The 25,047-nt window shown below is 39.8% G+C and overlaps 1 pseudogene; it reads right to left on the reverse strand.

Moving 5' to 3' along the window:
* Window positions 1-24,093: 24,093 nt before the first annotated feature.
* Window positions 24,094-24,761, reverse strand: LOC100337878 (large ribosomal subunit protein uL6-like; annotated as a pseudogene).
* Window positions 24,762-25,047: the final 286 nt, after the last annotated feature.

Here is a 25,047-nt window from a genome sequence, read left to right on the forward strand (position 1 = left end):
CTAGGTTATTAACAATAGAAATAACCAATGCTGACACGTGTTCTGTGGTCATGCACAGGGCACTTCACAAAAAAGACTTCATTGACTCACAGTAATCCATTATGGTAGGTGTTATGATTTTCACAGAAGCCCTTCTCTACTGAGAGGCACAGCTGCTATTCAGACTCAGGTCTCTTTTCAACGCTTGTTCTCATTCACCTGAGGATACTTCCGTAGCCTTGCTCCTCTGTCCATTTCACCCATCCACCCATTCATTCATGCCTTATGTATCAAAATAATTGTGACATTTTCACTATGTGGTATGCCCTGTGTTACATGACAATAATAAAGTAGCAAATCTGATACACATGTTTATTCCATTCATTGAACTTACAGTTGATCAGAGATACTGAGAATTATAGAAGTAATCATAATAATCAAATAGGTTTTATGAAGTACCTAGAAAATGTCAGGCCCATGTCTAGCATTTGCCTTGCCATCTCTATAATTTTTCCAGCAATGTTTCTCTGTGCAATTGACGTCTTCACTTTGCATATATGGAAATTGCAACTCAGATGTGTTTGATAATTTGTACAAATATCAATCAGTTGTGAAGTGTTGGATCTAGGATTTCAGCCTCAGCCTGGAGGATGTTTTACTACCTCATTAGCACTCCACACTGCCTCATACAATGCTTCAGTTATTTAATGGGTTTTTCACCAGAAACAAATCCCAGTGCCACCACCTTCTGCTTTTTTTTTTCTTGTCACTGCTATGTTGTTACTCTCCTTTTAGGTCACATCCTTTGCCAGAATGTCATATTCAGAACAAATAGGACTATTTTTGTACAAAGAGTGCTGATGCGCTGATTCTCTCTAATAGCCTTTACCTTTCACTTCCCACCAGAAACACACCACACACACACACACACATACACACACACACATTTTGGCTTTAGGGGCGTGCATTAGCTGAACTCATATTCAACCTATTAATTAAACAGTTTCAGGGAAAGTCAGACTATGTAGCTTTTTTGCTATTTAAGGCACATGTATACAAATCCAAGGCAATTTTTCAACTGTGACTGCATTAGCCATATTGCATCTATATCAGTCTTCTTTTTGGCTGCCTCATAATCTTTGGTGGTGGGACACAGCTTAGAAACCTCTTTCCAAATCATTTCAATCACTCTTGTAAATGTGTCATAACCATATGCTAGCTCTGGCAAAGTGATAAATCTCTCCTCTGCTATAAACTGTATGTTCAGACTGCGGGAATGTCTGCCTATGGAATATGTGGGCTAATCGAAGCAGCTCTCTATATCCTGTGAGATCTTTGGAGACTTTGAAAAGATTTTAACATATAGTATATTAATAAAACAAATAATGCAGATACCTTAAGAATCCCTACTTTGGATGGCCTTTCCAGGCCATACGGTTGACCTACCTCATGGTAAGCCCAATGTTGGAGGTGGTGCCTTGGGAAGGTTTTAGGTGATCCTTTTGATAAGGGGGGTGATTTGGCTATGGAACATTGTACACAAGGGAGGCGAGCTGAATGAGGAGGGGAACTTGATGTTTGGACATCTGAGAACTTCCCAATTTCACCAGCTACATAATTTTAAAAGTAGCACATATTAAGTAAGCCCTTATTTTAGGCATGTCATTCCCAAGTTGCAAAAGGCAATGAAAGGAAGAGCTTGGATTAGAACCTGAGTGTGTCTGGCTCTCGGCCTGTTCATCTGACTTAAAGTCCATGCATTGGACTGCAAAGGAAGGAGAGAACCAAGTTTCTGACAGCCCCTTAGTGTGTATGCTATTTTCAATGTCATCGTTCTTTGTTTCCTTGAATTTACCTACCTCATTGTAATCCTGTGTTCCCTCTTTCCCAATCCTGTTATACAATGCACAGTGGACACACTTTGCTCACCATTTCACTGAGTCTCCCTATATTTAAATGAAAGACTAACTTTAATCTTAATTAAAGTGAATTTAGGAATTTAGGAAAAGTCTACAAAAGTAGAGTATCCCTTGAAATAGCTGTGACGATTTTATTCTTCCAGTTTCATTAAGATAATATGCTAGGAATAATTTTTTAAAGATTTATTTTATTTATTTGAAAGAGTTAAGAGAGAGGTAGAGACAGAGAGAGAGAGGTAGGTCTTCCATCCACTGGTTCACTCCCCAGATGGCCACAACGGCCGGAGCTATGCCGATCTGAAGCCAGGAGCCAGGAGCTTCTTCTGGGTCTCCCACATGTGTTCAGGGGCCCAAGAACCTGGGCCATCTTCTACTGCTATCCCAGGCCGTAGCAGAGAGCTGGATTGGAAGAGGAGCTGCCGGGAATAGAACTGGCGCCCATATGGGATGCCGGCGCTTCAGGCCAGGGTGTTAACCCGCTGCGCCACAGCACCGGCCCCAACTAGGAATAATTTTCAATATATGTCAATTATAATTGCTGCTTGTATATAAATTTGTATTCTTTTAATATCTTTCATGCTAATCCAAATAACCATTGAAAAAGAAAGTTTACACGACTTATTTTCCCTGTGAATGCTTTCTGTTTCTTATTTAATTACTATTGCATTTTAATAAGGCATTACTGCAAATTTAAGAATTTTATGGCATCATATTTTAAAGCTAGAGCAACCTTAAATTTCAATTAGAGTGCCATCAATTCATTTTATTCCTAATTAAATTTGAAAATTAAAGCTTATAATTTGGATCTGATTCATTTGGGAAATATTTATGCCTTCATAATATCCAGGACATATGTTCAATTCTTCATTTTAGAACTTCTGTCAATGTCAGTTACCATTGATTAGTAACTTCTGAATTCAACTTCTCTCATCAATATAGGCCTCCCTTGCAATTCTTTGAAAGAAACTTTATTTTATGCAGGTTACATGTAGCAAGTGAGAAGGAAGCATGATTTAATGTTTTTGATTTGAGGTAGAGAATATTTCAGAATATAACTAGGTTTCTCAAATGTCTGATTAAAACGATATCACTTACAGGATGGATATGTGTGTTTTCAAAATTCAGGTGTTGGAATCTTAACCTCCTAGGTCTCAGTATTAGAGAGTGAGACTTTTGAAAGGTAGTTAGGTCATGCCAGTGGAGCCCTTATGGGTAGGATTAGTGGTCCTATAATAGCAAATAGCAAGCTATCCTCCTCCCCCAACACACAAAAAAGGATTTCAACTATGAGCCAGAGAATGAGCTCTCACTAAACAATGATACTGCTAGCTCCTTGATTTTTGGATCTCCCAGCCTTCAAAACCATGAGAAATCAATTTGTGTTGGTTATTAGTCACCCTGTGATATTTCACTATAGAAGCCTAAAAAGACTAAGATATACTTAAGACACAAAAGAAGTTAGAGGATTTTTTTCTTTTTTTTTTTGGTGGGGGGGATAGGCAGTTAGACAGTGAGAGAGAGAGAGACAGAAAGGTCTTCCTTCCGTTGGTTCACCCCCCCCAAATGGCCGCTACAGCCGGTGCGCTGTGCTGACCCGAAGCCAGGGGCCAGGTGCTTCCTCCTGGTCTCCCATGCGGGTGCAGGGGCCCCAGCACTTGGGCCATCCTCCACTGCCTTCCCGGGCCACAGCAGAGAGCTGGACTGGAAGAAGAGTAACAGGGAAGAACCGGTGCCCCGACTGGGACTAGAACCCGGGGTGCTGGCGCCGCAGGTGGAGGATTAGCCTAGTGAGCCGCGGCACTGGCTAGAGGATTTCTTTATTATTTATTTGAAAAGCAGAGTCACACACACACACACACACACACACACACACAGAGTGAGAGAGAAGGAGGGAAAGAGAGAGAGACAGAGAGAGAGATGGAGAGAAACAGAGAGAAAGCAAGAGAGAGAGGGAGATCATCCATTCACTGGGTCACTCCCCAAATGGCTTCAACAGCCAGGGCTGGCCCAGGAGGAAGCCAGGAGCCAGGAACCACATGCAGGTCTCCAACATGGGTGGAAGGGGTCCAACCACCTGGGCCATCTTTTGCTGCTTTCCAAGACATATTAGCAGGGATCTGGATCGGAAATCTAGAAGCTGGGACACAAACCAGTGTTCAAATATGGGATTCTGGTGTCACCAGTGCAGCTTAACCTGCTTAGTCACATACTGGACTCTGCAAGTGTTTGTTGAATGAGGTATAATATAAAAGTACTGTCATAAAATACTTTATATACGTGTACCTCATAATTCTTAACCTCAGAATTTCTACTTAACAATAGTAATATTTTGAACTCAGGCCTCACCCACTAAGTAACAAGAAGCGCACATCAAGGTCTTCACTCTCTACCCTGGAGGATATGTGCGTTTTCTACATGTGCTCTGAACACTCTTTCTAGGTAGAACACAGTGGAAAACTATTCCATTGAGGAGATAAAGAAACATGTTCTTAGCAATGGGAGCACTTACTGAGTATTGCTGACAAAGCGTACTAGACACAGACCACACATAGTTCTTTTTTTTTAAGATTTATGTATCTATTTTTTAAATTTTTTTATTTTTTTAACTTTTATTTAATGAATATAAATTTCCAAAGTACAGAATATTGATTACAGTGTCTTCCCCCCCATAACGTCCCTCCAACCCGCAACCCTCCCCTTATCCACTCCCTCTCCCCTTCCATTCATATCAAGATTCATTTTCGATTCTCTTTATATACAGAAGATCAGTTTAGCATACATTAAGTAAAGATTTCAACAGTTTGCTCCCACACAGAAACATCAAGTGAAAAATACTGTTTGAGTACTAGTTATAGCATTAAATCTCAATGTACAGCACACTAAGGACAAAGATCCTACATGAGGAGTAAGTGCACAGTGACTCCTGTTGTTGACTTAACAAATTGACACTCTTGTTTATGGCATCAGTAATCACCCTAGGCTCTTGTCATGAGCTGCCAAGGCTATGGAAGCCCCCTGAGTTCACTGACTCTGATCATATTTAGACAAGGCCATGGTCAAAGTGGAAGTTCTCTCCTCCCTTCAGAGAAAGGTACCTCCTTCTTTGATGACCCATTCTTTCCACTGGGCTCTCACTCGTGGAGATCTTTCATTTAGGTTTATTTTTTTTCCCCCAGAGTGTCTTGGCTTTCCATGCCTGAAATACTCTCATGCAGCCGGATCTGCATGCCTTAAGGGCTGATTCTGAGGCCAGAGTGCTGTTAGGACATTTGCCATTCTATGGGTCTGCTGTGTATCTCACTTCCCATGTTGGACCATTCTCTCCCATTTTGATTCTATCAGTTTATAGTATTTGCAGACACTATTCTTGTTTATGTGATCCCTTTGGTTCTTAGTCCTATCATTAAGATCAATTGTGAACAGAAATTGATCACTGGGACTAGTGAGATGGCATTGATACATGCCACCTCGATGGGATTGAATTGGAATCCCCTGGTATGTTTCTAACTCTACTGTTTGAGGTAAGTCATCTTGAGCATGTCCCGAATTGCAGATCTCTTCCCTCTCTTATTCCCACTCTTAGATTTAACAGCGATCACTTTTCAGTTAAGTTTCAGCACTTAAGAAGAATTGTGTATTGATTACAGTATTCAACCAAAAGTATTAAGTAGAACAAACAAAAAAAAATACTAAGAGGGGTTACATATTAAGCTGCTCATCAACAGTCAGGGTGAGGGCTGATCAAGTCACTGTTTCTCATATCTCATAGTGTTCATTTCACTTTAACAGGTTTCCTTTTTGGTGCTCAGTTAGTTGTCACCTATCAAGGAGAACAAGTGGTATTTTTCCCTTTGGGATTGGCTTATTTCACTCAGTATAATGTTTTCAAATTCCTAACAGGGATCACTTTTCAGTTAAAATTTAAACACCTAAGAATAATTGTGTGTTAATTACAGAGTTCAACAAATGGTACTAGAACAAAAAAAATACTAAAATGGATTTTTGCATCTATGTTCATCAGGGATATTGGTCTGTAATTCTCTTTCAGTGCTGCATCTTTTTCCGGCTTAGGAATTAAGGTGATGCTGGCTTCATAGAAAGAATTTGGGAGGATTCCCTCTTTTTCGATTGTTCTGAATAGTTTGAGAAGAATTGGAGTTAGTTCTTCTTTAAATGTCTGGTAGAATTCAGCAGTGAATCCATCTGGTCCTGGGCTTTTCTTTGTTGGGAGGGCCTTTATTACTGTTTCAATTTCTGTCTCAGTTATGGGTCTGTTTAGGTTTTCGATGTCTTCCTAGTACAATTTAGGTAGGTTGCATGTGTCCAGGAATCTATCCATTTCTGATAGGTTTCCCTGTTTGCTGGCATACAAGTCCTTGTAGTAATTTCTGATGATTCTTTTTATTTCTGTGGTGTCTGTTGTTACATTTCCTTTTTCATCTCTGATTTTATTGATTTGGGTCTTTTCTCTTCTTTTTTTTTAGTTAGTTGGGCCAATGGGGTGTCAATTTTGTATATTTTTTCAAAAAACCAGCTCCTCGTTTGGCTGATTTTTTGTAATTTTTTTTTGATTCAATGCTGTTGATTTCTTCTCTGATTTTAATTATTTCTCTTCTCCTACTAGATTTGGGTCTGGTTTGCTGCAGTTGTTCTAGATCCTTGAGGTGAATTGAAAGCTCATCTATTTGGTGCCTTTCCAATTTCTTGATGTAGGCACCTATTGATATAAACTTTCCTCTTAACACTGCTTTTGCTGCATCCCATAAGTTTTGGTATGTTGTGCTGTTATCCTCATTTACTTCCAGAAAATTTTTGATTTCTCTTTGATTTCTTGAATGACCCATTGTTCATTCAGGAGCATGTTGTTCAATCTCCAGTGTTTGCATATGCCCTAGGGATTCCTGAGTTGCTAATTTCCAACTTCATTCCTTTATGGTGTGAGAAGCTGCATGGTATGATTCTAATTCTTTTGAATTTGCTGAGACTTGCTTTATGGCCTAGTATGTGGTCAGTCCTAGAGAAGGTTCCATGTACTGCTGAGAAGAATGTAAAATCTTTAGCTGTAGGATTGAAAGTTCTGTATATATCTGTTAGATCCATTTGGGCTATAGTGTCGTTTAAATCTACTGTATCCTTGTTGATCTTCTGTCCTGTTGATCTATTTCTGAGAGTGGAATATTGAAGTCCCCCAGTACTATTGTATTGGGGTCTAAGTCTCCCTTTAAGTCCCTTAACAAATCTTTTAGATAAACTGGTGCCCTGTAGTTAGGTGCATATACATTGATAATTGTTATATCTTCTTGTTGTATTGATCCCTTAATCATTATATAGTGTCCCTCTTTGTCTCTCTTAATAGTTTTTGTGGTAAAGTTTATGTTGTCCGATATTAAGATGGCTACGCCCGCTCTTTTTTCATTTCTGTTTGCATGGTATATCTTTTTCCAGCCTTTCACTTTCAGTCTGTATGGATCTTTGTTGGAAAGATGTGTTTCTTGTAAGCAGCAAATAGATGGGTTTTGTTCCTTAACCCAATCAGCCAATCGGTGTCTTTTAACTGGACAGTTCAGGCCATTAACGTTCAATGTGACTAATGATAAGTGGTAACTTTGCCCTGCCATTTGCCAAAGATAAGTTCTAATATATGCTTTGAATTCCCTGTGATCTTTTGCTGTGAGGTTTCCTTCCTTTACCTTCTTTCATATTGATGACCGTGTTTCTGTGTTTCTGTGTGTAACACATCTTTAAGCATCTTTTGCAGGGCTGGACGAGTGGCGACAAATTCTTTCAATTTCTGTTTGCTATGAAAAGTCTTTATTTCACTTTCATTCACAAATGATAGCTTTGCAGGATATAATATTCTGGGCTGGCAGTTTTTATCTCTTAGTACCTGGGCTATATCTCGCCATTCCCTCCTAGCTTTTAGGGTTTCTGATGAGAAGTCAGCTGTGAGTCTGATTGGAGATCCTCTGAGAGTCATTTGACATTTCTCTCTTGCACATTTTAGGATCTTTTCTTTATGTTTCACTGTGGAGAGTTTAATTACAACGTGTCGTGGCGAGGATCTCTTTTGGTCATGTTTATTAGGGGTTCTGTGAGCTTCCTGTACTAGGATTTCTCTGTCCTTCTCCAAACCTGGGAAATTTTCTGCTAATATCTCACTAAAAAGGCCTTCTAATCCTTTCTCCCTCTCCATGCCTTCAGGAACTCCTAGAACCCGAATGTTGGTTTTTTTTAATAGTATCCTGCAGATTCCTGACAATATGTTTTAGATTTCTAATTTCCTCTTCTTTTCTTTGGTCTGACTGTATCCTTTCCTGTTCTCTGTCTTCTAAGTCCGATATTCTCTCTTCTGCTTCACCCATTCTGTTCGTAAGGCTCTCTATTGTGTTTTTCATTTGATCTATTGAATTCTTCACTTCATTATGATTTCTCGTCACTATCACAGTTTCCTGTTGTACTAGTTGTTTCGTTTCATTTTGATTCCTCCTTAATATTTCATTTTCACGAGAGAGATTTTCTATCTTGTCCTTTAAGGATTTCTGTAGTTCAAGAATTTGTTTTTGAGAACTTCTTAATGTTCTTATCAATTTTTTGAGATCTGCTTCTTGCATTTCTTCTAACTCATCATCTTCATAATCTTGAATTGGGGTGTCTTTTTCATTTGGGGGTGTCATGGTGACTTCCTTGTTTTTATTGCCTCGGTTTTTGCGTTTGTTATTTGGCATATTGGAGATATTTGGTTTCTTCACTGTGGTGCTTTTTCTTGTTATACTATGACTCTAGATTAAGTGGACTGTCTGTTTTTGATGGAGCCTTAGCGGCTTGAGATGGGTGTGGCCTGAGAGCTCTGTTTGGTGTGCCAAAGGTGACACTACCAGGTTAGGCGTGGTAGATCTCTCTTTCTTTCTTTTTTTGATTCAAAAGGGAAGTAATTCCGCACAGCTGAACGAAGCTGGAGGTAGTTATCAGGCAAATGATATACCCACAGGAGCCAGAGATCAGAAGCTCTTTCCCAAGGACCACACAGGGAATCTGTTCTGCCCTCAGGGTGGGCTCAGATTCTCCTTCAGTCTCCCACTGGGTTGCCAAAGTTACGGAATTGTAGCGTCTCTGGAGAGTACTCACGTGAATTCCGTGAGTTCTCTCCCCCACCGTCTCTTTTTTTCACAGTCTCAGTTCAGTAGCACCACAAATTTACTAGGTCCTAATCTCCTGTTAATTCGCCCCGCCCAGAGTCAGGTTTTTCTGCTAGGCTCAGGGTGGGTGCAGACCTGAGGTCGCTCTGCTTATGACGTATGTCCAAGATGGCGCCTGCTCTTTGTCTTGCTCGCCCTTGAGAGGTGAGCGGAGAGAAAGAAACCTGTGTCCGTACCAGTCACCTTTTTTTTTTTTTTTTCTCTCTCTCTCTTCCAGTTAGCCTGGTGAACTTTTTCCCCCCGGGGGTCGTTCCCTCTAGTCTCCTCTCTCCGCTTGCCTGCCGGTGTCTCGGGCTATTGAGGTTTGGCTCACCTCGCGTTCCAGCGCTGGTGTGTTGAGTCTGTCGCTGGTGTCCTGAACTGTGGGCTCCCACGCTCTCCATGCAGGTCCACTGTGAATCACGCGTTCCGGAAGAGTTTCTTCTGCTGTTTCCTCCCCTACTCTTCCTTGAATCTGCAGTATCTCCACTTTTATTAAACTGTCTCTCCCCGTACTATCAGTGTGCTCCCTTCCTATTCCGCCATCTTGCCTCCTCAAGATTTATGTATCTATTTTAAAGTCAGAGTTACACAAAGAGAGAAGGAAAAGCAGAGAGAGAGAGAGAGAGAGAGTCTTCCATCCACTGGTTCACTCCCTAGTTGGCTGCAATGGCCAGAGCTGCGCTGAACCAAAGCCAGGAGCCAGGAGCTGGGAGCTTCCTCTGGGCCTTCCCATGAGAGTGCAGGGGCCCAAGGGCTTGGGCCATCTTCCACTGCTTTTCTAGGCTACAGCAGAGAGCTGGATCAGAAGTGGAGTAGCCGGGACCTGAACCGTTGCCTATATGGGATGTCCACAATGTGGGTGGCGGCTTTACCAGCTACACCACAGTGCCGGCCCCCACACATAGTTCTTTTCCTCTGATTCCCAATGGCCTATGGTTCTCCTTTAGATTTTTTTAAAGGGCATCATTCTACCCTCTGCAGGAGTAGCAGATAATGAAAGGTAGGATTAGCCAGAAACTGGGAACAAGTAGAAGCAGGTACAGAAGCTGGGATCTAGGTTGCTAGAAATCAAGTGAAAACTGGTGAAGAGTGGTCAAGGTAAAGAGACGGTCCTAAAGCCCAAAGATTCAGTCCTATACAAGGTTGTCCAGCAGGCACAGAGGTAGGGCCTGTTCATAGCAAGACTGGGAGATATGCAGAGGTTGTGATGTCTATTTTTTGTTAAACTTCCTTATCCTGCCCACTCTGGGACTGTTGTCTTGGGTCTTCTGATCTCTTCTTTCCCTACAGAGCTTCCCTGCTCAGAATCTAAACTTTGGGGAATTGGTTCCAGATGATCTAATGACCAGTATTTGCCAAGGGACCAGTTAGTGCTACAGTATAGTGTGTCACCTTTTCCAAGTTAAGTCCATGAAACATACTGACTCCTCTGGAAGAGAGGAATTTCATGCAGATCAGAAAGGAACAATTGGAGTAATTTGATTTTTGCTGTTTCCAAAATCTCATGTCATCAAAGATGTCTCTAAATTGTTCACCATTCAGAAAAGGGACTTAACCACAGAATCATAGGATTTTATAGGTAAAGAAGGATTATCATAGTAATTATTTCTTAATCTCTTAATGGTTGCTAGTACATGCTGTCTACCATGGGTGCTCACATAGTGTTTGCTGATCAACATCATTGAAAGGGAAATAAAAATTTCTGTCCTATAATGACATCTACTGTCACTATTTGTGACGTGCACAAAATGCAGTTGATTAAACTCATAGTTGAAACTTTAAAGTGACTCTTTATAGATGTCATGGGTCTAAATTGTTATAAGGCATTGGCATGTCAATCTGTTTAATTCTAATCCAGATGGCTTGGGTGAAGAATTTTCAGAGCAGGCTGTTTCTATGAATGAGAGAAATAAATTGGCTAGTGCAGGGTTTTAAGGGTGATGAGCCCTTTGCTATCAGGCCTCTAAAATTCCTCCCCTGTATTTTTTTGCCTGAAGTCTCATGAATAGAAGCTCCATATTTTTCTTTAACGCTTCGTTTCCTCACAGAAATAAGTTCATCTGGGGAACTATTAGGAAAATATCCATGCTGGGACCTACATTGAGAGCATCTGTTTGTGACTCTGGATTGGAGCCCAGGTATTTGTATTTTTAAAAACCTGCCTGAATGATTTTCATGTGCAGGTAGGGTTGATGAACACTGCCTTAGTGGGACACTGTCTTAATCCATTTTGTATTGCTGTAACTCAATTCTTTTTTTTTTTTTTTTTTTTTTTGACAGGCAGAGTGGACAGTGAGAGAGAGAGACAGAGAGAAAGGTCTTCCTTTGCCATTGGTTCACCCTCCAATGGCCGCCGCGGCCGGCGCACCGCGCTGATCCGAAGGCAGGAGCCAGGAGCCAGGTGCTTTTCCTGGTCTCCCATGGGGTGCAGGGCCCAAGCACCTGGGCCATCCTCCACTGCACTCCTGGGCCACAGCAGAGAGCTGGCCTGGAAGAGGGGCAACCAGGACAGAATCCGGTGCCCCGACCGGGACTAGAACCCGGTGTGCCGGCGCCGCAAGGTGGAGGATTAGCCTAGTGAGCCGCGGCACCGGCCTGTAACTCAATTCTTACCACTGGGTAATGTATAAAGAAAAGAAGTTTGCTTTGCTCAGAATTCTAGTGGCCAGAAATTTCCAACAGCATTGTGCTAGTGTCTGTCAAAGGCCCCTTGTGCGCATCATAGGAGGGAGGGTGGCATCATATGGTGGGGATACATGGAAGAGTCGTGAAATGCAAAAGTCGATGAGCTTGCTTGGTGAAAGAGGAAGCAAAAGACCAGCGAGGGGCCAGGCTTGCCCTTTGTTAACAACCCTGTCTCCAAGGAACTGATACACTTCTGCTAGACTCAACCTGTATTGTGAGAGAGAATTGATCCCTTCAGGAGAGCTGTCATGACGTAGGCACCTCCCACTAGGCCCCGTCCCTTAAAGATCACACCTTCTTTCGGTACTGTCACAAAGAGGACCAAGCCTCTGGAACAAGAGCTTCGGGGGGAGGGGGCACTCAAACCACATCCAGACAACAGCAGGCACTGAATTGTATTCACTTAAATCAAATATCTACTGGAGAGGAAAGAGGAATTGAGCAGGCAGCCATGGAGTGACTTAGAATGGGAGCCATGGGGCTCCCAGACACAGGCACTGTCTAGGTTACAGTGTTCGAAGTCCGGGCCTTGTTAGTATTAACTGCAAACCATGAGGAAGTGACAAGTAGCACCTTCTCTTTCCTCCCTTTCCTTCCTGTGGCAGTGGGTCAGGGGCCCTGTGCAACAGCACGCACACTGATTTGAGGGCTGAGAGAGAGGTTTTAAGATACTGGTGCTCTGCAAACTCAACAGAGAGAATGCGTGGTCTCTTCTTTCTCCATGACTGCCCAAAGATCCACGGTGGCATGAAAATGAGTCAGGATAGTTACAACCTGTGGCCAGTTGCCAAGGAAGCTTTTGAACTTGATATTTTCAGCTTTGGAACGAATCTGGAAAGGTAATACAACGTGGACAAACCTCAAAGTTGGTTCAGATGTTAAATGTATCTCTGTGTCAGAATATCATGTGATGAACACCAATGAGAAGAATTTTCTCTCCTGGTTATAAAAACTTTACTTTTTCTTCACCTAGATATGCTTCAAGTTTTTCAAAGGAAGACTTTTCAAAGAAAATAAGTCAACTAAAACTGGGGCAAAGGTGTTAACATCATTTTAGATTGCTTTCAAGACCTTAAAATATTTCTTCCTCAGAAGCAAACAGTGAGGCCTCTGATCAAACTGGCTTCCTAACATTGCTTTAGGTTTCTTCAAGGTGAATTTTCTGTATATGTGACAAAACTGAAGTTTCTGGGCTACTCAGTGGCACCACTCCCATCGAAAGAGACCCTGGAAGGAAGGACCCTGGCAATGAGTTCTAGTGGCCATGGGATTTGTGGAATTTAACACAGATGGAGGTTATTCATCCTCGATGGGGTGTGCCATTAGAGGGACTTAATGCATTTTGGAATCCGGCTAAAGGATTTATAAACAAGTTTGTCTAGCTTGAAGATACTTCAGGGTATGCCCAAGTTATTTCCAGTTATTATACAAACAGCTTTCAGGAAAACTTCAAGGTCTATGGGATTCATTCGGCATCATGACCTAAGGTGCAGTATCATGATATAAACCTGGCTGGAGGACCCAGAGAGACAAATATCACGTGTTCTCCTTTACATGTGGGAGCTAAAATTTAAAAACAAACAAAAAGAAATGTGTATCAGTATTGCTGCAAAAAAAGTTTTGTGGAACTTTGTTTTACACATTTGTCAAACCAATGTTTATAAGAATGATCAGTGATTATTTTAAAATTTACTGTATATGGGTGAAATGGTCAGTTTTCCATTCTATTATTGTTTATAGCTGTTGCCCATATTCCCATTAAACTAAAGTCTTTTTGCTTTTTACTTGTTAAACTTCTTATTTGATGAAGTATTAAGCCTTTTTACTGTAATGAAGGTTAAAGTATGTTATCTCAAAAACTAAAAAAAGAAAGAGAGAAGGAAGGAGGATGAGAGGAGGGAAGGAACATATCATTACACTCTTAGAATTATATCTGGGGGCCGGCGCTGTGGCACAGTGGGTTAATGCCCTGGCCTGAAGCTCTGGCATCCCACATGGGCGCCAGTTTGAAACCTGGATGCTCCACTTCTGATCCAGCTCTCTGCTGTGGCCTGGGAAAGCAGTGGAGGATGGCCCAAGTGCTTGGGCCCTGCACCCACATGGGAGACCCAGAAGAAGCTCTTTCCTCCTGGCTTCGGATCGGCGCAGCTCCAGCCGTTGTGGCCAATTGGGGAGTGAACCATCGGATAGAAGACCTCTCTCTCTCTTCCTCTCCTCTCTCTGTGTAACCCTGACTTTCAAATGAATAAATAAATAAATCTTTTTAAAAAAATAATTATATCTGCAAACCACATTGAATCTCCTAAAAACTAATTGAAAATTAAAATTAAGCCAGCACCGTGGCTCACTAGGCTATTCCTCCGCCTGCAGCGCCAGCACACCGGGTTCTAGTCCCGGTCGGGGCGCCGGATTCTGTCCCAGTTGCTCCTCTTCCAGTCCAGCTCTCTGCTGTGGCCCGGGAAGGCAGTTGAGGATGGCCCAAGTGCTTGAGCCCTGCACCCGCATGGGAGACCAGGAAGAAGCCCCTGGCTCCTGGTTTCAGATCGGCACAGCGCGCCAGCTGTAGCGGCCATTGGGGGGTGAACCAACGGCAAAGGAAGACCTTTCTCTCTGTCTCTCTCTCTCTCACTGTCCACTCTGCCTGTCAAAAAATAATAAAAATAAAAAAAAAAAAGAGAAAAACCTGACAATAGAAGAACGTCAGTAAGAGAAATGAAACAAAGCTTGAAATGTATGGAGCTAGAAACTACTCTATGGAAACTTTCCCAATTATCAGACATGTCAAGTCAGTAATATTTCATTGTTTATGGTTATTAAATGAAGTGGAATTTACAAAAAAAAATTCCTGTTTATAGGACACACACCTATAGCAGTATGACCTACTGATGCTATTGCATATTTTATGTGTTCTAAGGTATCAGGCATCACCTTAGGGAAGCTGATGTGTCTTGGCTTAATGAAGTTTGACAGTTTTAAAGTAAATGGCAGATAACATTGTCTTCAATAAAGTGAAAAAGTCAACTATGCCAAAGGAAAAGCTGAATTGTTCTGCTAATCTCTGTATTTGGAAAATGTTTCAAAACTATTATATGATGAGCACACAGCCAAAATATATAGGGCAAAGGTGGCATTATTAGAGATATGTCTAGTAGAATGAAAGCTTATTATTTTTCTGAATTTTGCAATGTTATGTTTTTTAGTTAGTTCTCTAAAATATATAGTTTATAATGATTTCTTCTCATTCTAAATAAATAGGTCATTCATTTACTGGTTCACTCCCAAATGGCTGTAACAGCCAGGGCTGGCCCAGGCTGAAGTCAGGAGCCAGGAGTTTCGTCTGTCTCCCACATGGGTGAGGGGGCCCAAGCACTTCGGTCATCTTCCACTGCTTTTCCTAGGCCATTAGCAGGGAGCTGGATTGGTAGTGGAGCAGTCGGGACTTAGAACTGATGCCTGTATGGGATGCTGGTGTGGGAGGCAGCAGCTTTACCTTCTATGCCACAAAGCCAGTCTCAATAAATAGTGCTTTTAATCTTTTATTCTAAATTTAGTATTTACTAAACAAGGAGCTTCCAAATTGCCATGTAGTGTACACAGGCCATAGACTGACACACCAAAGGGAATTTTAGCCCTTGAACAGATACCTTTCCACTTGCTTAAGAGTCAGAAAAGCTAGATTTTCTTCTGAATTCTGCCGTGTCTATCAGCCAAGTGGTCAGATCCAATTCTCTGAGCGAGGGAAAAAGGAGTTCTAGAAATGCCGTCTATTAGACTTACAGTAGTAAAATACCAGGATTCTGCAAGTGCTTTGTATCTCATTACTTCTATAGGAGGTTTGTGACATTGGAGGATGCTAAGAGGAGTGGCAAGATGAATGAGCACCTTGGAGTTTAAACCTAAACCAATCTGCCTTTACGGACTGTGATTTTTGCCGTGATATATAGATATAAGACTCCCAAGTTTTTCATTTGTAAACTGAAAAAAAATTATATATTATATACATATATATATATATTACTTCCCATCAAATGAGGGTGCCTGTGAGAGTGGACTTCATATATTGTTCTATATATATAAAATATTTATGATCTGCAGTTCTGAATGCAGCTCACATATTTGGGGCATTAAATTTTTTAGCATTAACAGTTCTGAGATATGGCAGGAAACAGGAATATTTAAGTGCCTTCTACAGGTAGTTATCAGTCTTTTGTGCTGCTCGGGGTTAGCTGTTTCTGGTTTGGACTCCAACGGGAATGTGTCTTTTCTTACTGTGGATGTAGTAACTTCACACCAGGGCAGAGAACGGACGTGCACAGTAATAATCACAGCAGTAAAAGGAGACAAACAGCTTAGAGCTGAGTTTGAAGAAAGAAATGACCCTTAAAACTGATAATATTGGGGAAAATCATCTTCTGCCAAAAGCAATTATTAATGATTTATTTAAATGAACCTTGTTTTGGTTGTATAAGTGAAGTTTTCAAATCCAAATTAATTAATTACCACTTTGTGGTAACTACTGACATACGAATTAATTAATTACCACTTACTGCATGATTGACATTCTGAAAACTGTAAAGAGGGCCAGTGCTGTGGTGCAGTGGGTTTAAAGCCCCGGCCAGCAGTGCTGGCATCCCACATGGGCTCCAGTTTGAGTCCTGGCTGCCTACTTCTTATCCAGCTCCCTGCTAATGTTCCTGGTAAAGCAGTGGAGGATGGCCCAAGTGGGCCCCTGCACCCACGTGGGAGACTTGGAAGAAGCTCTTGGCTCCTGGCTTCAGATTGGCTCAGCTCTGGCTGTTGCAGCCATTTGGGGAGTGAACCAGTGGATGGAAGACCTCTCTCTCTCTGTCTCTCTACCTCTCTCTGTAACAGTCTTTCAAATAAATAAAAATAAATCTTAAAAGAAAACCAAAGAATTGTAGAGTTCCAAAATAATATGTTAAAAGTTTTATTGGTTCAGATGTGAAGTCACTACCAGAATTTAGAAATAGATAAATCCATACTGAATAAAAATAGCCTATTTTCTTGGCCAGATTGAATAGGAATATTAGTTCTGTATTGAGAAGACAGTTTTAGTTTATGCAGGAGTGTAATCTCAGAAGACTTTTATAAAGTCATGTATGTTAATGTTTAAGTTAACTGTATTTGGTTAGATTTTTCACTTCACACTATGAAATTAATAGCACTTAATCACAATTTTCTTTTGCTTTAAGCAATATGAATTTAAAAATTATTTTAGGTGTTTTCATAGTTAGCCACTTGAATTAGGTGGATCATACCTCATTATTGTAGCTAAGATTCTGGCTTCTGGAAAAGATGAAATTTGGCTTATTACTGAATATGCTACATGTAAGGCTAAGCTGAGATAAAGAACTTGGTAGGCAAGTTAGATAGTTTGACATACATTCAACCTGAAAATTTAAAAAGATCTTTAAAATTTTTGTATAGTGGTAATGGGATAAATAAATATCATTTTATTAACACTACCTGAAATATGTGTCAGACTACTTATTTTTCTCTAATTCTTATCTCCTCATTTTGTTTTATAATTTTCTGATTTACAAGCAGTGTGGAAATATAGAATTCCGAGACAACTTCTTATAAGGCATAGCATAATGTTTCCAGTGCTGTAAACTGAATTACTGATTCCCCACAAGTAGATATTAGCTGGCTTTTTTGGCATTCAACTCACTGAAGTTATATTTTGGTAGGGAGAGAAAATACTCAATAAGATAGCACAATGCATGAAGGGGAGCTTTGGATTTTGTCTAGATTTGATGCACTTTAATGAGTGAGTCAATGCCAGTGATGCTTTATTATCCTCTAGAAATCAGCACTCCAAGCAGCCACCTGGCTACTCTGCTCATTAATCCAGCTCAAGATAAAGATTACATATTTCATTTTCTTCCTTGTCTGAATCTCCTCTTCTAAATTATGTTTTGCTTGGTTCTGATTTAAATCTCTGTTTACATTTCTGTTGTTTTATTGCATGTGTTTCTGCTGTAAGTCATATTAAATCTTTTGTGGACTATGATAAGATATAGAACAAATAATATTGGCTGTTTAAATCCATCATGCATTTTGTTTTTGTTTTTATCTCTTTCATCTATTCCAAAGTTATTAGAATTCTGATGAGATGGTGGCCTGAATCCACAACTTTGTTGCTCTGACATTCACCCTCAACCCAAACTCAACCACCAACTACATCTCCTTTAAGGAACAGGTGCTTTACAAAGATTTCTGAAATGTAAAAAAAAAAAATTCAAAAAATTGATATGTTGAATGAGGGCCAAATTAGTTACTATAGAAATAAAAATTATTAGCCCAGAGGGCCAAGTGGCACACATATTTCAAAACACTGGAAAAATAAAAGAGAATGAAATCATAAGGGGATAGACCTGGGATTTGGATGACAACATCAGGAGTTCTAAAATGTATATAGAAAAGATTCAAATAGAAAAAACATAAAGAAGGAAAGATAATTAAAATAATAATTGGGTAAAATTACACTGGGTTAAAAAAGAGACATCCAAGGAGAATCAAGATAGATGAACAGAGAAAAAACTTGCTGATTTTGACCATGGAAAGATAACAAAAAAAGGAAGTAATTGCATTCCAAGGGACAATTGGAGAGAATTTTGCAGTGGAAATTCTATAGAAAGAAGAGAGATGCCTTGGAGCAGTGGGACAGCACACTCACGTAGCTGCAAGGACACTGCCATTGACTCTTGCAGTCAGTGGCTGGAGGGGAGCCATCTTCTTGGAGCAAGGTGAGAGAAATCTGTGGCAGCCTGTGTCACTGGTAATGTTGTCCGAGGGAGAACCTTGAGGACAATACTGACTTTGAGTCAGTCCTGAAGCACTAGCTGGGGCCAGGGTGCCCCAGGGGGAACACATTGCTTTCTTCTCCCCCAACAAAAGCACTCAATGACTAGCAGGAAGGAAACACCATTTTAATAAGGTGTGCATAGGCTGCTGTGGACCTGTGTTCCTGGTACATTTTATTAGAGGGATAAATCTGTGGTCCCTACTGACTTGGAATCTGACTCGAAAGATTGGCAGGGGGAGGGTACCCATTTAGGCCTATGAAATGCTTTCTACCCCTCACTCTATCAAGGAACCCAGAATCAATTTGCCAAGATGGAGCACAAACCAACTTTTATCTGGCAGGCAGTTGGCACTGGGAATGACACAGCTCTCTCCATGGATAGGAGAAGTCTCACAGGGCTGAGAGTGTATCTCCTGCTCCCTGTGACAATGGGATTCTAGTGTGCTGTGATTGTGGTAATTCTGTGACTGTGCAATAGTATGTGGAGTGTGGAGGGATCTTTGGGCACTATTTCTGTCTTCAGAGGCTCAGTGTCCCCTGAGTGTCTGGGATCGGTCATCACAGAATGTTCCATGCTCACACTAGAAGCACACAGATACTTTGTGTGGTTCATGCACCTCCATGGGTGGGGTATGTGGTTGCTGTGGGTTCACCTTGGGCAGTTGGTTCACTTTGGCAGAGAAAGGCTCTGGATATGATCATGACAGCCAAAGTGATTCTACCTTCCCCCCTACTGGTGATATAGATGAGCTACCACACCCAACTTGGGTGTCACTCTAGACTCTCGCCCCACCCTTGGCAACTGGCCAGATATCCCTGGCCCCACCCAGCATATGCCTCTGGATAACTGCTGAAGGAGCAGACACTCCACTAAGCCACAGAGACACATTTCAAAGATAAAAGCCTTCAGAGGAGAAAACAAAGTGTTTCCACAGATGCCTAAAAATAAATGTGGAAATACAAGACAAATGAACAAGGTAGTCAATATGACCTCCCAAAAGCAATATAATAGCAATTCAGTATTCTAATGTAGAGATGAAAAGACTGATGAAACACCTAAAAAGGAATTCAAAAGAATTATCAAAGAATTACTCAAAAACACAGAGAAGCAAATATATGAGTTAAATAAATACATAAATGGCATGGGTCAGAAATTCTGCTGAGAGATAGAAATATTGAAGAGAAATCAAACTGAAATATTAGAAATGAATTCAACATGTCAAAAACATAATGGAATGCCTTGATAACAGACTTGGTGAGGCAAAAGAAAGAATATCTGAGCTGGAAGACAAATCTTTGCAGATACCTAGTCAACAAAAAAACGAAGAAGAAAATTAGAAAAAACTGAAAGTCGTGTTTGAGATTTATAGGATACTATCAAGCAACTGAACATGTGTCTTAGGAGTTCTTGAAGGTGTGGGAACAGATAACAGATTAGAAAACGTATTCAGTGATGTGATAGTAGAAAAATTCCCTAATTTGGAGAAAGATAGGGACATACAAGTACCTTAAATATATAAAAATCCTAATGAATGTGATTTGGAAAGCAGTCTTCAACACAACACACTATAGTCAAATTGATAAAGGTAAGAGATAAAGAAACGTTCCTAAAATGTGCATACAAGAAATGCAAAATTACTTCAAAGGATGTCCAATTGGATTGACAACTTATTTTTCCTGATTTCTCATCAGAAATCCTACAGCCTAGAAAAGAATGGAGAGACATAGTCCACACTCTAAAAGAAAAAAGAAAAAAGAAAAAAGAAAAAACCTGTCAATCCAGAATACTGTACCCAGCAAAGATCTCACTTATAAATGAAGGTGAAATAAAGACCTTCCAAAATAAATAGAATTTGAAAGAAATTTTTACCACTTTTCCAGCCTTACATATAATACTTAAGGATGTATACACATAGAAACAGAGATAGTCAGCATTATGAAAGAATTTGAAGGTAGAAAAATCTCCTAGTAAAAGTAAAAAGTAAATCCAAAGTAGACAATAGAAATACTTATGGAACAGTGGCAGGACCAAGTGGTTACTTATCAATAGTTACCTTGAATGTACATGGTCTAAATTCTCTAATTAAAAGATACAGACTAGCTGAATGGATTAAAAAACAAGGCCCATCTATTAGCTGTCTAAAAGAAACAAACCTCACCAGCAAAGATACACATAGACTGAAAGTGAAAGGATGGAAAAAAGTATTCCATACAAACCAAAAGCAAAATTAGCGGGAGTAGCCATTCTAATAGCAGATAAAATAGACCTTAATAAAAAATATTAAAATAGGAAAAGAAAGTCATTATGTAATGATTAGGGATCAATTCAATAGGAAGATGTGATTATAATAAATGTATACACACCCAATGTCAGGGTACCTGGCTATTTAAAACAAATGTTAATGGATTTAAAGGGAGATATAGGCACCAATACAATAACAATGGAGGAGTTCAACACACCACTTTTATTGATGGACAGATCAACTGGACAAAATAATCAACAAAGGAATGAGGGTTGGAACATTGACGAGAGCGAATATAGGGTGGGAAATGTTACTCTGTACCTAAAGTTGTATATATGAAATATATGAAACTCATGTAACTTAAATAAAATGTAAAAGTCAACAAAGAAACAGCAGATCTAATCTACACAATTGACCAAATGGACCTCATTGACAACTTACAGAGAATTTTATCCCATAGCTGCAGAATACACACTGTTTTCAGCAGTTCATGAACTCTCCCTATGATAGACTATATGCTAAGCCATAAAGCAAGTCTCAACAAAAATTCAAAGGAATTGAAATCATACCTTGTATTTTTTCTGACCACAATGTAATGAAGCTAGAATCAACATACAAATACATGGAAATTGAAGAACATGATCCTGAACAAAAAGTAGGTCATAGAACAAATCAAAAATGAAATTGAAAATTCATACAAATGAATGATTATGACAGCATGACATATCAAAATTTAATGGATACAGCAAAAATTCAATGTTTAGAGGAATGTTAATAGAAATTAATGCCTTCATTAAGAAATTGGCAGGGCATCAAATAAATTATCTAACAATGCATCTCAAAGGACTTGGAAAACAAGAACAAACCAAACCCAAAATTAGTAAGAGGAAAAAAAAATAAATACTAGAGAGGAAATAACCAAAATTGAAACAAAAATTATATAAAAGATCAAGAAAAGGAGCTAGTTTAAAAAATAGAGTTTGGGGCTGGCGCCACAGCTCAATAGGCTAATCCTCCGCCTGTGGCACCAGCACCCCGGGTTCTAGTCCCAGTCGGGGTGCCAGATTCTGTCCCGGTTGCTCCTCTTCCAGTCCAGCTCTCTGCTGTGGCCTGGGAGTGCAGTGGAGGATGGCCCAAATTCTTGGGGCCTGCACCCGCATGGGAGACCAAGAGAAGCACCTGGCTCCTGGCTTCAGATCAGCACAGTGTGCCAGCTGCAGTGTGCCAGTCACAGCGTCCATTGGAGGGTGAACCCATGGCAAAGGAAGACCTTTCTCTCTGTCTCTCTCTCACTGTCCACTCTGCCTGTCAAAAAAAAAAATAGAGTTTGGCAAAGTTTAAGGATATAAAATCCACACACAAAAATCAAGAGCTTTTGTATACACAAATAATGCCATGGCTGAGAAAGAACTTGTAAGATCAGTCTCTTTCACAATAGCTACAAGAAAATTAAATACCTTTGGATAAATTTAATCAAGGAGGAGAAAGATCTCTACAATGGAAATTACAAAAATTTGAAGAAAGAATTAGAAGAAGACAAAAAACAAAAATAAACTTTCATGTTCATGTACTGGAAGAATTCATATGATCAAATTTCCCATATTACCCAAAGCAATTTACACATTCAATGCCATCCCAATCAAAATGCAAATGATGTTATGCTCAAATTTGGAATATTATCCTATAATTCCTATGGAATCACAAGAGAACTCAAATAGATAATGCAATCCTATCCAAAAATAAAACGAAGTATCACAATTCCAGATTTCAAGACATATTATAGAGTACCTATAATCAAAATATCCTAGTACTTGCACAAGAATAGACATGTTAACCAGTTGAACAGACTAGAGATACCAGAAATTAATCCATGCATCTATAACAAACTAATCTTTGACAAATGAGCTACAATCACTCCCTGGATAAAGGACAGTCTATTCAGTAAATGACATTGGGAAACTGGGATCTCTAAATGTGATCTAAAGCTAAGATCTGAAACCATTGAGTTACTAGAGGAAAACATAGGGTGAAACATTTTGCCTAGGTGAAGTCTTCTTGGATAAGATGCCAGAATCATAGGCAATAAAGACAAAACTTGACAAATGGGATTACTCCAAGCTAAGAAGCTTCTGAGTGGCAAAGGAAACACTCAACAAAGTAAAGAGGCAACTGACAGAATGGGAGAAAATATTTGCAAATTACTTATCTAATAAGAGATTAAAATCCAGGACATTTAAGGAGCTCAATAAATTCAACAGCAGAACAAGAAATGCAGTTAAGAAATAGACTAAGGATATGAACAGGTGTTTTCAAAGGGTGAAATACAAATGACCAACAGACACATGAAAATATGTTCAAAATCACTAGCCACCAGGAAAATGCAAATCAAAACCACAATGAAATTTCACCTCACCCCGGAAATTTCATATAGAAATTAACAAACAATAAATGCTGGTGAGGATGTGGGGGAAAAGGTACCCTAAAACACCACTGGTGATAATGTAGACTAGTGCAACCATTCTGTAAGACAGTATGGAATTTCCTCAGAAATCAGAAAATAGATCTACCATATGACCCTGCCATTCCACTCTTGGGAATTTACTCAAAGGAAATGAAATCAGCATATAAGAGACTTATCTGTACCCCATGTTTATTGCAGCTCAACTCACAAAAGCTCAGATATGGAATCACCCAGACCTCCATTAACTGATGACTGATAAAGAAATTATGGTATGTGCATGGTGGAATACTACTCAACCATAAAAAGGAATCAAATCCTGTCTTTCACAACAAAATGGACACAACTGTATATTGTAATGCTTAGTGAAATAAGCCTATCTCAAAAAGACAAATGCCATATGTTTTCCCCAATTTGTGGTAATTTATATACAGGGGACACAAAAAATAACATATATGAGTGAAATTGACATTTTGAGATTTGATTATTGTTTATTGTCCTTGTCTAAACTCTTGAGGAATAGTAATTTTTTAACTTGCTAGTTGTTAAATTTTTATTTAGTGGAGGGTTAGGCTTGTAAATATAAAATAAATTTAAAGGATTCCATTTTAAAATTTAAAAAATAGGAAAAGAAGGTAGAGGGAATGTAGCAAGAAGGAGAAAGAGTAGGGTGGAAAGTATCATTATGATTTTAAAACTGTATATTTGAAGTATAACATTTAATCCCTTACATAAGTAAAAAAGTAAAAATGAAAGAGACTTCCATATTCAGACTGAAAGTGCCCAATAGGATTGATTTCTTTTTTTTCAAATCAATAATCTTTTATTGCATTATTAAAATACCACAAGACACAATCTGGGTTCTTGTTTCTGCAGACGGATAACTTTTAGGTCTTATTCATCAGCCTGTTGAACTGTTCCTTTTTCAGAGACATAGATACCATCCAAAAATTTTCTGATATCTTTATTTTTAACTGTTGCCTGCTGAATCAAAGCAGCTGAATTTGAAATAAGTTCAATGTCATTTCCTTCAAGCACTAATTCATTTTTCTGGGCTTGAGACACTGTACAGGCAACACCTGGCCTCATCCAAACCCTTCGGATATACTTTTCACCCAAGAAATTTCTAATTTCAACAAGAGACCCATTCTCTTGAATAACCACGTTGATGGGGAAGTGAGCATACACTGACCTCATCTTGTAACAGAAGCCCAGTGTAACCCCCTTGATCATATTCTGTACATGACTACAGATCGTGCGAACAGTTGCCAGTTCCTTTCTATTTCCCCACCATTTGTCAGCCCGGAGCCTCTTCTTTTTCTTTCCCAGGAGACTGAGTTCCACATTGATGTGATTGAAGTCCCTCCGCAGGGTTCCTCTGGGCCCCTTCACAATGACTGTGCGCCCCTACAGACTGATGTCGACATTTTCTGGGATGTCGACCATCTGATTGCTGAGAATGGTCTTCATTCTCGCAGTAGATGCGGCAAAGCAGGATTGATTTCATGCCATTAACTTCATAGGTGAGGGGTAATGAGAGTAACAGTGGTGGATTCAGACATTTAATCCCATGCCTAATCTTGCTCCTTTGGGAATTACATTGTTTTTCTTCTTATCAGCTGTTCCCTGATAACATCATCATAGTCACTCTCCAAACTTTTTATATAACATGTCAGGTCTATTCCATTGTCTTCCACATTAACTATCATAATGGATGGGATATTTACGTGTAAGGACAACTGCCATCTAAGAGAAT

This window comes from Oryctolagus cuniculus, chromosome 2, assembly GCF_964237555.1.
Source record: "Oryctolagus cuniculus chromosome 2, mOryCun1.1, whole genome shotgun sequence".
Lineage (NCBI taxonomy): Eukaryota > Metazoa > Chordata > Mammalia > Lagomorpha > Leporidae > Oryctolagus > Oryctolagus cuniculus.